Source organism: Diabrotica undecimpunctata, chromosome 3 (assembly GCF_040954645.1).
Source record: "Diabrotica undecimpunctata isolate CICGRU chromosome 3, icDiaUnde3, whole genome shotgun sequence".
Classification (NCBI taxonomy): Eukaryota; Metazoa; Arthropoda; class Insecta; order Coleoptera; family Chrysomelidae; genus Diabrotica; species Diabrotica undecimpunctata.
The window spans coordinates 79,021,124-79,037,861 of NC_092805.1; the positions used below are offsets into that span (position 1 = coordinate 79,021,124).

General features: G+C 26.2%; 1 protein-coding gene across 1 annotated transcript in view; it reads left to right on the plus strand.

Moving 5' to 3' along the window:
• The window catches only part of LOC140435661 (prostatic acid phosphatase-like), an 85,536-nt gene that overhangs the window by 32,907 nt on the left and 35,891 nt on the right, over nucleotides 1–16,738 (plus strand). The window lies entirely within an intron of this gene.

Sequence of the window (16,738 nt, forward strand, 5' to 3'; positions counted from 1 at the left end):
GACAAAATCGAAATATAAAAAAACCAATCACATTTCAAAAAGGAGACCTAGTGTTAATTCGTTCACTTAGAAAAAGTAATGCTAAAGAAAACCGTTGTAAGAAATTACAACCAATGTTTGAAGGTCCATATACAATTGAAAATCAGAATAGACTAAATAGTTATGTGTTAATAGATGCAGAGAACAGACTAAGAGGCATATTTCATATCAACGACATTTTTCAATATCATGAAGAGATTGAATAATGATTTCTATACCTTTAACACAAATATAATAACACTAATAACTTACTGATATATCCATTTTATTCAATAGACTTGATTTGTTAAATGGTAGATGGTAGATTTCATTATTTTGAATCAATTTGACATCATACTTGTTGAATTTTGTATATATGGAAATTAATTTGTACCCTAAAAATCATAATTTGGGATTAGACACAAAATTGATACTATAATTGCTATAAAAATGTCTTTCTAATATAATAAAGTGGAAAAACTTACCAATTTATATTGATGAAAGTTATTTTGAATGGAAATAATTCCTAGATTTTGTCTATAAATAAACAGAACACAATATAGATTATATTTTTAATTAAGGTTATATTTTATTCTCTGGTATAATATCCATTGCTCCATTTGACATGACAGTTTGACCATAGAATAGCCGAACTGTGCTCCGTTGTTCTCTGTTTTGACATAGACAGCGAACAGGGATGTATTTAACACATTTTAAATAATAAAAAAAAAAAAAAAAATTTGATTTATTAAATTTAATAAGGTATGAGAAAATTAATATTTAAAAAAATAATAAGTAAATTATTCATTTTAAATATTATTTTTGGGGTATTGTGACAATTAGGGTTTATAGAAAATAATTTATAAGTTATATACTACATAATATTAGATATTTGGTTGTTTTAAATAAGTTATATACTAGAGAATTTAATAAAAATATATTTATGTGAGGGCATTTTTAATAAATTAGCATATAATAAGTGTAAAAAGTTGTATTTTAATGTTGTAAATAGATTTAAGTGAGCCATGTGACTAGGCAACCAACTATACATACTCCAAGTGTCATATTAAGAATTTTTACGAATATAAGTGGGGTTATAATAATATATTGTTTGAATTGTGTATTTTATTAAATTAGAGTGTTAGTTACTAATTTCAATGTTTATTCTGATCTGAAAAGCCTAAATGTCAACAGAATTATCAATGGAACATTAACGAATTCTCCAGAGTGCAGAGTGTGACCATTGTTTACGGTCGCACATTCTGGAATAATGATTATGTCGGTGGATAGAACAGATATTTTTTTCCAGAACATCGATATCGAAGAAATAGAACAAATTGGAACATGATCTCTTACCAGATGGTTCTGGAATATCCAAAAGGATATAAATACCCGTGATTTGGATTCAAGATGGAAGTTTTTAGTCAGAAGTCAGGCCAGTTTATTATGAAAGTTAGTTGGAGATACCTAGTCCAATTGTTTAATATAGTGAGTTAAATGAAGATTAAAAATTATGCATATATTTAATGCACATTTATAATTATACACAAATAATTATTGAAGATTATAAAAGTATATTAGAAGAATATTGGATGGACATTGGAAGGAATTAAAATTATATTATGATTGGAGATTAGTATAAATCAACTTATATTAATTGGATATTGGTATATTGAAAAGAAGAATAAATATAAATGGTGTTTGCTGGTGGTGTATAAATGCTGGTGAAGAAAACTATATCTTAAATTGGTAAAAGCTGATAATTGGAAAAAGTAATTTCACAAAAACAAGGATAACCGAAGTGCGAAGACATTCAGTGGTGATTAGAATCTATATAGTGGAAAACAGTTCATTTAGGCATTCAGTGAAAGAAAGGTACAAAATTTTGTTAATATAATTTAGTTAATGTCATAACAATTTCAATTTTGAAGATAGTTTGTTTAAATTTTACATTGTCTATAGAATTTAATTAGTTTTATAAGAGTATCAATTTAAAGATAGTTTATTTTAAATTTACATTGGCTAGGTTAGATATATATATGTGTTCCATAATAGTTATAATAAAGATAATTTAAAAAAGTACTTACAAACTAATTCTTTGAGAACCGCGATAAAAACCCTATATTATTAAAAATACTCATTGCTCATCATTCAAACAAAAAATACATCATAACAATATATATATATATATATATATATACAGTAGACTCCCTCTATAACGAGAACTAAAATGACAGACTAATTACCTCGTTATAAGCCGATCTCGTTATATCAGACAATCATAATACTGTGCATACATATGAATCTGTAGTTTTCTAAACCATTAACTTCCTATAGTGAAGCCATTCGGAGCAATATAAGATGCTAATAAATATTGTTTGAATGGCGTTTTTGAAAAAAAGTTATTTACTTTTATTGTCAATGAAATATATTAAAACATAAAAGAGTTGTTTACTTTTATTATCAATGATATACGTTAGAACAAAAAAGCTGTACTTAAATTTTTTTCCAACTAAATAATGTATAAATCGTATTTTCAAGGATAACATAAACTATTGCTTCTGCAATTTTAAGAACTCTGTTATTTTTAACTGCTTTAAATGGTCTAGTATCATTCTATCATATATTTTCTAAAGATGTGAAACAGTTGTATTTATTCATTGTAAAGAAGTTTATTGCGGGCTGCAGTTAAGTTTATTGAGGGGCTGTTTGAAAAGGTATTTATTTATAGCCACGACCCGACTAAAAACGTAAAAAACACTTACCAAAAAACACGTTTTTGGATCTTATTTATAATATATCTTTCGTTATAACCAAATTTGCTTCGCTACAGACGGTTATAGTTCAATAGAAATTTCACGGGACATCTAATGTATCTCGTTATAAGCGAAACCTCGTAATAACCGTGTTCGTTATAGAGGGAGTATACTGTATATATATATATATATATATATATATATATATATATATATATATATATCTATTGTTATGATGTTTTGTTTGTTTGAATGATGAGCAATGAGTATTTTTTAATAATATAGGGTTTTTATCGCGGTTCTCAAAGAATTAGTTTGTAAGTACTTTTTTAAATTATCTTTATTATATCTATTATGAAATACACATATATATCTAACCTAGCCAATGTAAATTTAAAATAAACTATCTTTAAATTGAAATTCTTATGAAACTAATTAAATTCTATAGACAATGTAAAATTTAAACAAACTATCTTCAAAATTGAAATTGTTATGACACTAACTAAATTATATTAACAAAATTTTGTACCTTTCTTTCACTGAATGCCTAAATGAACTGTTTTCCACTATATAGATTCTAATCACCACTGAATGTCTTCGTACTTCGGTTATCCTTGTTTTTGTGAAATTACTTTTTCCAATTATCAGCTTCTACCAATTTAAGATATATTTTTCTTCACCAGCATTTATAAACCACCAAGCAAACCAGCAAACAGCATTTATATTTATTCTTCTTTTCAATATACCAATATCCAATTATTATAAGTTGATTTATACTAATCTCCAATCATAATATAATTTTAATTCCTTCCAATATCCATCCAATATTCTTCTAATATACTTTTATAATCTTCAATAATTATTTGTGTATAATTATAAATGTGCATTAAAATATATGCATAATTTTTAATCTTCATTTAACTCACTATATTAAACAATTGGACTATTTGTAACTGATTGACTGACTCCAACTAACTTTCATATTTCTTACTAAACTTTCTGACTGCTTGACTTAAACTTTCTGACTGCTTGACTTAAACTTTCTGACTGACTGACTTAAACTTTCTGACTCCTTTGAATCCAAATCACCGGGTATTTATATCTTTTTGGATGTTCCAGAACCATCTGGTAAGGAATCATGTTCCATTTGTTCTATTAAATACATGTCTGAATTTTCTGGAACAAACCATTTCGCAAACAAAGCCATCTCCGGTGATCTAGAGAATTCCTTACTTATCTATCGAGAATTTTGTTGGCATTTAGGCTTTTCAGATCAGAGTATACATTTAAATCAGTAACTTATATAAATTAAACATTTTAATTTAATAAATTACACATTTTAAACAACATATTATCATTATAACCCCGCTTTATATTCGTAATTATTCTTAAACGTCACTTCACAGTATGTATATCTGGTTGCCTAGTCACATGGCTCACTTAAATATATCTACAACATCATAATTACTAAAAAAATACTTTTTATATGCTAATTTCTTAAAAATGCCCTCACATAAATATATTTTTATTAAATTCTCTAGTATATAACTTCTTAAAATAACCAAATACTTGTTATATCTAAAATTATCTAGTATATAACTTATAAATTATTTTCTTTAAACACCAATCATATCATATCATATATATATATATATATATATATATATATATATATATATATTGTATATATATATATATATATATATATATATATATATATATATATATATATATATATATATATTGAGATGATTGGTGTTTAAAGAAAATAATTTATAAGTTATATACTAGATAATATTAGATATAACAAGTATTTGGTTATTTTAAGAAGTTATATACTAGAGAATTTAATAAAAATTATTTATGTGAGGGCATTTTTAAGAAATTAGCATATAATAATTGTAAAAAGTTGTATTTTAATAATTATAATATTGTATATATATTTAAGTGAGCCATGTGACTAGGCAACCAACTATACAGTAAGTGACAGATAGAAATTAATAATTAGGAATATAAAGTGGGGTTATATTAATGTTAGTTTAAAATGTTTAATTTATATATAGTTACTGATTTAAGTGTATATTCTGATCTGAAAAGCCTAAATGTCAACAAAATTATCAATAGTTTAGTAAGAAAGTCCATTCAGTTAGTCAATCAGTTATGAGTTACAGTTACTATGATGGCCAGTTTTAGTATGAAAATTAGTTAGAGGCAGTCAATCAGTTACAATTGTTCAATATAGTGAGTTAAATCATGATTAAGAAACAATATAAAGAAAATATTATTGAAGATTAAAAATTATGTTATGTATAAATGATGGTAATGGAAGAAGTATTAATTGAATATTAAAATTAAATAATATTTTGGTGATTGGATATTGATATATTGAAAAGAAGAATAAAAATAAATGCTGTTTGCTGGTTTGCTTGGTGGTTTATAAATGCTGTGAAGAAAAATATCTTAAATTGGTGGAAGCTGATAATTGAAAAAAGTAATTTCACAAAAACAAGGATAACTGAAGCTGAGAAGAAGACATTTGAGTGGTGATTATAATCTATATAGTGGAAAACAGTTTATTTAGGCATTCAGTGACAGAAAGGTACAAAATTTTGTTAATATAATTTAGTTAGTGTCATAACAATTTCAATTTTGAAGATAGTTTGTTTAAATTTTACATTGTCTATAGAATTTAATTAGTTTCATAAGAATTTCAATTTAAAAAAAGTTTATTTTAAATTTACATTGGCTAGGTTAGATATATATGTGTATTTCATAATAGATATAATAAAGGTAATTTAAAATAGTACTTACAAACTAATTCTTTGAGAACCGCGATAAAAACCCTATATTATTAAAAAATACTCATTGCTCATCATTCACAAACAATACATTATAACAATATATATATATATATATATATATATATATATATATATATATATATATATATATATATATATATATATATATATATATATATATACAGTAAAACCTCCGTTAACCGAAATATTTCGGGGGGAGGCCGTTTCGGATAACAAGAGTTTCGGTTAAAAATAAAATTGTTTTTTATAGTATTCTTAGTCAAAGTATTAGTTTTAAAAATTCTATGAGGTGATTTCGTAATGTTTTCTAATAAGTAAATACAGAATAAAGTAATAAAATTAAGGAAAATGAACAAGTTTAACATGCTTTTTTAAAGAAATCTTCTATTTTCTTTTGCGTTTTTGTTTGACAACGATGTTTTGCAGCTATATCTCTTTATCGTTCATTTGCAGAACGTCATGAGTTTGCCTCATTCGATTGTTCGACGAAATGTAAAGCAATCTGAAAAGGACAAAACTTTATGCAAAGACAACAAAAATTAAGAACCTAATCGTGTCCCTAACTAATTAAAGTTCTTACCTCTACGGCATTAAAAATCATTGGAGGCAGCGTGAGTCGGCGGTCTCATGCTACCTGTTGTCTGTTGGGTCGTTATCTTCGTCGTCTGATACGCTCAGGTTGTCTAAATGAAGAAACATATCAATGATGTCCTGGTCGATGAATTCGCTTTCTGAGTCATCGGCTGCTAACCACTCACGTATCTCTTCTTGGTTAATTTCTTCACATCCCGGCAAAATTTTTTATTAAAGTTTTAATTTTTTTTGTCGTTTCTTTACCATTTCCTTCTTCAGGATCATCAATCAAAATCCCATCAAAAAGGTTGTTCCAGCATTTGGGGATTTGATCTTGGCCCACGACTCAGTACACCAATAAACAACATATTTCATTGTTAAAGATTGAGAATCAACACTTTTGGATTCATTTGTCTTCTGTAATAACACATGTCTTAAGAATGTTCCTCTATGATATCTGTTGAATGTCTCTATTACTCCCTGGTCTAACGGCTGAATTAAGCTCGTGACATTCGGTGACAAAAATCTGACCATTTTGTAGATTTTGAGGGTGACTTGACGCATTTTCAACAACCAACAATGCTTTGATGGGAAGGTTTTTTGATTTTGAAAAAGGATTTTATTTTTGGGACGAATTCATGTTCGAACCATTCTGAAAATAAAGTGGTCGACATCCATGAGCTTTTATGGCCTCTATAAAAAGCTGGAAGTGCTTTTTCGGAAATATCTTTTAGAGCTCTTGGTTTTTTGATTTCCCAACACACATAGGCACCCATCGGTGAGTGAAATTAATAGAACTGTTTACGTTTTGCGATAAAAATTTACTTTTTATTGACGAAATTATTGAAACTCAGCCGTTTCGGTTAAACGAGGTTTCGGTTAAAAAGGTTTCGGTTAAGGGAGGTTTTACTGTATATACATATGAACATCATTAAGTTCTGGGGAAGAACCGCGTTGAGCATTTAAAGCTCGACGTTTCGGCACCCATTTTGGAGCCATTTTCAAAATTGATACGGTTCCGTTCGACTTCGGAGTCTCAATCTGCCCACTCTCCAGACTCGTGACGTATCAGTATCGTGTTCTGTATAAATACAAGAACCGTCAAACGGTACTGAGGTCTTAATCTGCCTACTCCTCAGTATCGAGTGACGTAAATTCTAAACGCGGTTATGTCCGAGTACTTAGTGATTTTTATTTATATGACCGCGGAAATCTATCCGAAGATATATATTTATATATATATATATATATATATATATATATATATATATATATATATATATATATATATTTATATATATATATATATATATATATATATATATATATTTATATATATATATATATATATATATATAGATATATATATACATATATATATATATATATATATATATATATATATATATATATATATATATATATATATGTATAGATATATATTGTTATGATGTGTTGTTTGTTTGAATGATGAGCAATGAGTATTTTTAATAATATAGGGTTTTTATCGCGGTTCTCAAAGAATTAGTTTGTAAGTACTTTTTTAAATTATTCTTATTATAACTATTATGAAACACACATATATATATATATATATATATATATATATATATATATATATATATATATCTAACCTAGCCAATGTAAATTTAAAATAAACTATCTTTAAATTGATATTCTTATAAAACTAATTAAATTCTATAGACAATGTAAAATTTAAACAAACTATCTTCAAAATTGAAACTGTTATGACACTAACTAAATTATATTAACAAAATTTTGTACCTTTCTTTCACTGAATGCCTAAATGAACTGTTTTCCACTATATAGATTCTAACCACCACTGAATGTCTTCGTACTTCCGTTATCCTTGTTTTTGTGAAATTACTTTTTCCAATTATCAGCTTCTACCAATTTAAGATATATTTTTCTTCACCAGCATTTATAAACCACCAAGCAATTCAGCAAACAGCATTTATATTTATTCTTCTTTTCAATATACCAATATCCAATTATTATAAGTTGATTTATACTAATCTCCAATCATAATATAATTTTAATTTCTTCCAATATCCAACCAATATTCTTCTAATATACTTTTTTAATCTTCAATAATTATTTGTGTATAATTATAAATGTGCATTAAAAATATATGCATAATTTTTAATCTTCATTTAACTCACTATATTAAACAATTGGACTATTTGTAACTGATTCACTGACTCCAACTAACTTTCATATTTCTTACTAAACTGCCTGACTGACTTACTAAAACTTTTTTGACTGCACTATCTTGAAAATTCTGAACAATTGACTTTACTAACTTAATGAGTCTATCTTCTACTAACTTTCATAATAAACTGGCCATCTTGAATCCAAATCACGGGTATTTATATATTTTCGGATGTTCCAGAACCATCTGGTAAGAAATCATGTCCGATTTAGTTCTATTTCTTCTATATGGATGTTCTCGAAAAAAGTATCTGTTCGATCCACCGACATAATCATTATTCCAGAATGTTCCAACATAAACAAAGGTCAAATTCTGCATTCTGGAGAATTCGTTAATGTCTATTGATAATTTTGTTGACATTTAGGCATTTCAGATCAGAATAAACATTTAAATCATTAAGTATATATATAAATTAAACATTTTAAACTAACATTATTATTATAACCCCACTTTATATTCCCAATTATTTCCTAAAATGTCACTTGGAGAGTATGTATAGTTGGTTGTCTAGTCACATGGCTCACTTAAATATATCTACCACATTATAATTACTAAAATACAACTTTTTACAATTATTATATGCTAATTTCTTAAAAATGCCCTCACATAAATATATTTTTATAAAATTCTCTAGTATATAACTTATTAAAATAACCAAATACTTTTAATATCTAATATTATGTAGTATATAACTTATAAATTATTTTCTATAAACCCCAATCGTATCAATACCCCAAAATAATATTTAAAATAAATAATTTACTTATTATTTTTTTAAATATTAATTTTCTCATACCTTATTAAATTTAATAAATTACTAATTCAATTTTTTTTTTATTTAAAATGTGTTCTATTAAATACATCCCTGTTCGCTGTCTATGTCAAACTGTCATGTCAAATAAAGCAATGGAGGCTATTATATGAGAAAATAAACATAATCATATATTATTGTGTTATTTTTACATATAGACAAAACCTATGAATTATTTCCATTCAACAGGCTTTCATCCATATGAATTGGTAAGTTTTACACTTTATTATATTAGAAAGACATTTATTTATAGAATCAATTTTGTAACTAACCCCAAATTATGATTTTTAGGGTACACAATAATTTCCATATGTATAAGACAATAAATATGATGTCAAATTGATTCACAACAATAAAATCTACCATCTATTTAACAAATCAAGTCTATTGAATAAAATGGATATATCAGTGAATTGTTAGTGTTTTTATATTTGTGTTAAAGGTATAGAAAACATTATTCATTCTCTTCATGATATTGAAAAATGTCGTTGATATGAAACATGCCTCTTAGTCTGTTCTCTGCATCTATTAACACATAACTATTTAGTCCATTCTGATTTTCAATTCTGTATGGACCTTCAAACATTGGTTGTAATTTCTTACAACGGTTTTCTTTAACATTACTTTTTCTAAGTGAACGAATTAACACTAGGTCTCCTTTTTGAAATGTGATTGGTTTTTTTATATTTCGATTTTGTCTTCCGATATATTTTTCAGCTTTCCTCCTAATTCGGTTATTTACTTTCTGCATTACTTGTTCTAACATATCCTGATTATATTCACTAATCCACTTTCTGTTTCCTATATGGCCAAACATTAAATATTCTGGTACTTCCTCTGTATTCAAATTATGTGTATTATTTAAAAAATATTCTACTTGTGGTATATGTTGCTGCCAAGTTTCATGTTGATTTTGGCACAGTATCCTTAAATATTTTATAACTTCTTTAATATATCTTTCTGCAGGATTTGCCTGAGGATGTCTGATACTTGTAAAATGAATGTTGATTCCCTTTTTCTAACAAAATGCCCGAAATTTTTGTTTGTTAAAATATGTAGCATTATCTATTATGCAATTTCTAAATGGTCCTATTTCTTCGAAAAATTGATTAATATATAATTTTAATGTTTTAACATTTGTTCTGGAGCAGGGATATAGTTTAATAAATTTTGTATATAAATCAACTATCACTAGTATATGCTTTTTTCCTGATGGACTGAGAACTAAATTTGAAATAAAATCCATGGAAACTGTATTTAGTTTTTCATATACAACATTAGATTTATATGTGTTCTGGTTTTTGAAATTCTTTTTTTTTGTTTAGTTGAGATATTGGGCATTGGGTAGTAATTTCTTTTGCTATACTTATTTCATTATTTGCAAAATAATTGTCCCTAAATAGCATCCATAGCTTTCTTGAACCAATATGCATATAATTGTTATGTAAATTTTTCAATATTTTCTTTGCTAAAGTTCTAGTTATTACATATACTTCTATGCCATTTATTATTTTATAATAAACTTCATCTTTCTTAAGGACTTTTTGTTTTTCACTCAAATTGATCTGATCTCTTATAATTTCTTCTTTAGAATATAATCCAGTACTTTCTACTAATTGATTTAATCCAATTTTTATTGTTCGCTGCCCTTTTTGTGATGTATTTTCTAACCTTGATAAAGCATCTGCCACTATATTGGATTTTCCAGAAATGTATTTGATTTCAAAGGAGTATTCACTCAATATTAGACTCCACCGATGTATTCTACTGTTTCCATATTTTTTATTTAATATAGATGTTAAAGCTTGGTGATCTGTTTCTATTGTAAATTCATTACCCAACAAATAAAATCTTAATTTTGTGACACAATGTATAATACTTGCTAGTTCTAATTCTGAAACTGAGTAACCCTTTTCATGTGGCTTTGTAATTCTTGAAATGAATTGTATTGGGTATTCGACCCCATCATGTATTTGTAATAATACCCCTGATAATCTCTCTATGGATGCATCTGTTCTTAATATGAATGGCTGTGTGTAGTCAGGATAATATATTTTTAAATTTGACAGAAAAATGTTTTTAATTTCTTGGAATGCTAGTTCTCTTCTCTGATCCCATCTCCATTTTACACCTTTTCTCAGTAGTTCAAGTAATGGAATTTCTTTTATACTTAGATCTGGTATCATCCTTTTATAATAATTAATTATTCCAATAAATCCTCTTAAAGTTCTTAAATTGTGCGGTGTTTTATATTCCTGAATGACTTGTGTCCGTTCTGGATCCATTTCGATTCCCTTAGTGTTAAGTTTATAACCTAGATATATTACTTTTTTTTGAAAAAATGTACATTTTTCTTGATTTATTTTTAGTCCAACTTTGTCTAATCTATTTATTATAATTTTTAGGTGTTTCTCATGATCTTCAGCCGTTTTAGAAAAAATTAAGATATCATCAATGTAGTGAATTACAAAATGTTCATATTGATCCAAAATATCATGAAGACATCTACATAGAACACTGCAAGATGATTGAAGTCCAAATGGTACTACTTTGAATTGATATACTACTCCATCTATCTGAAATCCTGTATACTGTCTACTTTTTCTTTCTAGAGGTATTAACCAAAAGCTATGCTGTAAATCAATTTTAGTGAAAAATGACATTCCTGTAATTCTTCGTAGTATTCCATCTATACTCATTGGTGCTGCAAATTGCTTTTCAGTGATCTTGTTAATATTCCTTGCATCCAAACATAACCTGATTTCACCTGATCTTTTACGTACTACTACTATTGGGTTTATGAAACGTGTATCTGCCTTCTCAATGATTCCATCTTCTAACATATTATTAATCGTTCTGTTTACTTCTTCTCTGTATTTATATGGTATTGGGTATGATTTTGTTTTAAAATCTTTTTCTTCTTTAACTTTTATACTATGGATATAATTTTGTGCAATTCTATTTTCTTTATTGACAAGTCCCTTGTGTTGCTGCAATATGGAAACGACTATTCATTTATATTCTTCAGGGCAATTAACTTTTATCACATCTTCTTCTTTACAAATAAAATTATTCTTCATTATGTACTCATTATTCCTTGCTTCCAATTTTACGCACTCCACCTCGTAGGCATCCATCTGCTTAAAATTTCCATTCCTTAAATATTCACTACAATAATTATTCTTTACATTCTTTTGGGACATTTCCCTATCATCAAAATACATTTCTTCTTCATAAACATCATTATTTTCTTTTAATAATATCCTATCAACTCTTATTCCTTCTTCCACCTCATCTTTGTGCATAAATTTAATTATTTGCCCTTTCAAAGTTACCATTTTTTTTTCAAAATCTATCTTTACTTTCTTCTTTTCCAATTTATCATTTCCCATTAATATATCAACACATAAATTCTTGACAATAAATCCTTGCATATTAATTTCTTTATTAAGAATATTAATTTTAAAATTGGCTAGTTTATTAATTTCACCCAACTTCTTATTATTTGCACCAACAATTTTAATTTTTGGAATCTTTAATATATCTGATAGTTTTAATGTATTAAAAATAAAATTCTCCGAGACTAAAGTACTTTCTGAACCAGTATCTATCATAATTTTAATCATTTTATTGTTGGCCAAAGCATTTATATAAATTAAATTAATAGATTCAATAATTTTATCTTCATCTAGAGAAATAAATTCAGAAGGTTTTTCATAATAGCAATGGCCTAACTTGTAATTCAGAAAGTTTACTGAACAAAATTATTAGAATTGTCAGATTGTATCTGACCACTTGGATCTGATGTCCTATGTCTTTCCCTACTATGACTTCTACTCACATTTTCCTGCCTTGTACTACTTCGTTCCCTGTCTTCGCAGCTTCTATTCCTTCGAACACAATTTACCTGTCTGTTATAGTTAGGTCGCTCTTTATTTCTTCTATTGTTAAAATCTTGTCTATTATTATTAGTACTGTTATTAAAATGTTGTCTATTATAATTAGTATTATTATTAAAATTTTGTCTATTATAACTAGTATTGTTATTAAAGTTCTGTCTATTTTGATTACTGTTATTATTATTAAAATTTTGTAAACTATCACCATACCTAGTATTATTGTTATATGATTGTCTATATTGTTGATTATCATTTTTATTATATTGAAAGTTATTATTGTTTTTTTTGTTGTTATTATTATTACTTGTCATATTACCTCTTTGTATTCTTTGAATAAAATTAATAAAACTCTCTATTGTTTGAATATTTTGTACAGTTACTGTTTGCACAACATCAGCATCAAAATGTCTAGATACATTTAAGACCGTTTCATCCTCTCTAAGCGGTGGTTCTAAATATTTTGCAACTGTTATCAGTTTCAATGCATAATCTACCATATTTGATTTTAAATTTTGATTATACTTTCCAAAATATAGACTTTCTCTAAACTTAGCTTGCTCTAGTTCACCCCAATAATAATTTAAAAATTTATTTTCAAATGTTTGAAAATTATCTAAATCATTTTCAATACTAGCAAACCAAGTTGCTGCATTGTCATTTAATGTCATTCTAATATAATCTTTAATATCATTAATATTATTCACAAATCTTAATTTATGTTTTAAACTATTTATGTATACTCTAGGATGCAAATTTTTTATATTATCAGAGAATTTAATCCCAGTCTCATTTGTTAAATTTAAGTAAGGTCTTCCTATGTCTCTCATTTGTGAAATATCATCTATTCTCTGTTCCACATTTCTTATTTGATTATTATTTATTTGGATATTTTGTTGTATATCGTCTAATTTTTCTTCTGTGTTTCTCCTGTCTTCGTTAATTTTTACTTCTGTTAAATAAGTTACATTTCTGCAACTCTATTTTCTGTTCTATATCTATCTTATTATCTTGAATAATCCTCTTTACTTCTGTCCTCTCATTTTCTATCCTTTTCTTGTAGTCATTCCGTATATTTTTTATTTCATTTGCTACTTTTTTCTCTGCAGCTTCAAGTTTTTTATCCATTTGTTTTTCTATTTGTTTTACAATTTTATTATTATTATCTTCTATTTTTTTTCTAATTTTCTATAATTCTCTTCTAATTTCTGTTCCATTTTTTTCATGTCTTCTTTGACTTCTTCTGAATTCTCTTCCAAATTTTTTATGTCTTCTTTGACTTCTTTTGAATTCTCTTCCAATTTTTTTATGTCTTCTTTGATTTCTTTTGAATTCTCTTTCATTTTTTTGTATTCTCTTCCATTTTTTTTTATTCTCTTTCATTGTCTTGTTCATCTGCATCATTAATGACATCAAAGCTGCCATATTGACATTTTCCTCTCTTTCTGGATTCATTTCTGCAGTATCTTGTGGAACTTGAACTAAACTCTCCTCTTGTATAGGTTGTGTTTCTACTTCCACATCTTCTTCATTCTTTTTGTTTCTTGTACCTTTCTTTCCTTGAGACATTTTGAGACTTTACTTTTTCAAATATAATTAAAAATAAAATCTATAATTTTTGCTTTCTAATGAAAATTAATTTAATTATGTGAGAGCACTTATCTTCCCAAACTAATTCTTTTAAATAGAGAGCCACCTCGTTGGGTGCCAAATTGTTATGATGTGTTGTTTGTTTGAATGATGAGCAATGAGTATTTTTAATAATATAGGGTTTTTATCGCGGTTCTCAAAGAATTAGTTTGTAAGTACTTTTTTAAATAATCTTTATTATAACTATTATGAAACACACATATATATATCTAACCTAGCCAATGTAAATTTAAAATAAACTATCTTTAAATTGATATTCTTATAAAACTAATTAAATTCTATAGACAATGTAAAATTTAAACAAACTATCTTCAAAATTGAAACTGTTATGACACTAACTAAATTATATTAACAAAATTTTGTACCTTTCTTTCACTGAATGCCTAAATGAACTGTTTTCCACTATATAGATTCTAATCACCACTGAATGTCTTCGTACTTCGGTTATCCTTGTTTTTGTGAAATTACTTTTTCCAATTATCAGCTTCTACCAATTTAAGATATATTTTTCTTCACCAGCATTTATAAACCACCAAGCAAACCAGCAAACAGCATTTATATTTATTCTTCTTTTCAATATACCAATATCCAATTATTATAAGTTGATTTATACTAATCTCCAATCATAATATAATTTTAATTTCTTCCAATATCCAACCAATATTCTTCTAATATACTTTTTTAATCTTCAATAATTATTTGTGTATAATTATAAATGTGCATTAAAAATATATGCATATTTTTTAATCTTCATTTAACTCACTATATTAAACAATTGGACTATTTGTAACTGATTCACTGACTCCAACTAACTTTCATATTTCTTACTAAACTGTTTTGACTGACTTCTTGAAAATTCTGAACAATTGACTTCACTAACTTAATGAGTCTATCTTCTACTAACTTTCATAATAAACTGGCCATCTTGAATCCAAATCACGGGTATTTATATCTTTTCGGATGTTCCAGAACCATCTGGTAATAATTCATGTTCGATTTAGTTCTATTTCTTCTATATGGATGTTCTCGAAAAAAGTATCTGTTCGATCCACCGACATAATCATTATTCCAGAATGTTTCAACATAAACAAAGGTCAAATTCTGTATTCTGGAGAATTCTTTAATGTTCTATTGATAATTTTGTTGACATTTAGGCTTTTCAGATCACAATAAACATTTAAATCATTAAATATATATAAATTAAACATTTTAAACTAACATTATTATTATAACCCCACTTTATATTCCCAATTATTTTTTAAAATGTCACTTGGAGAGTATGTATAGTTGGTTGTCTAGTCACATGGCTCACTTAAATATATCTACCACATTATAATTACTAAAATACAACTTTTTACAATTATTATATGCTAATTTTAGCAATTATTATTTGCTGAAAAATTTTTTTAATTTTGAAAACATTTTTTTTAATATAAGAATAATTGAATTTATAAATATTTATAAATTCAATTATTCTTATATTAAAAATAAATAAAATAAAAAAAATAAAAAAAATGTTTTCAAAATTATAAAAATTTTTCAGAGAAACATTTATTAGATAAAAACATTTTTGTATTAAATATTTTGAAGATGTAAGCAGTGATTTTTACTTACCAAACTAATTTTTATTTGGTAAGTTAACAAAAATTGTTTTTTCTTTTTAGTTCAACCTTGTAAGTATTTTGTCTTTTTTAGCTCTTGATAATAATTGTAAACACAATTGAAAGCTCGAGAATAAAAAAATAGTTAACCAATAGCCCTATTATTGACTCCAACCCATCCAAAACAGTTGCTTACTATTACAGGAAAAATACTTGTATTATTGTAATTGATTAAGTGGTATGCCATATAAACATGTTTTTGTCAGGTTAATTTATAAGCAAAGGTACCTGAATTTGCAATGGGATAACTGCAAACACGAAGAATAAAATATATTTTATTAAGAACTGATTCTGGCTGAGGCTGAGCTTAGAGCTATA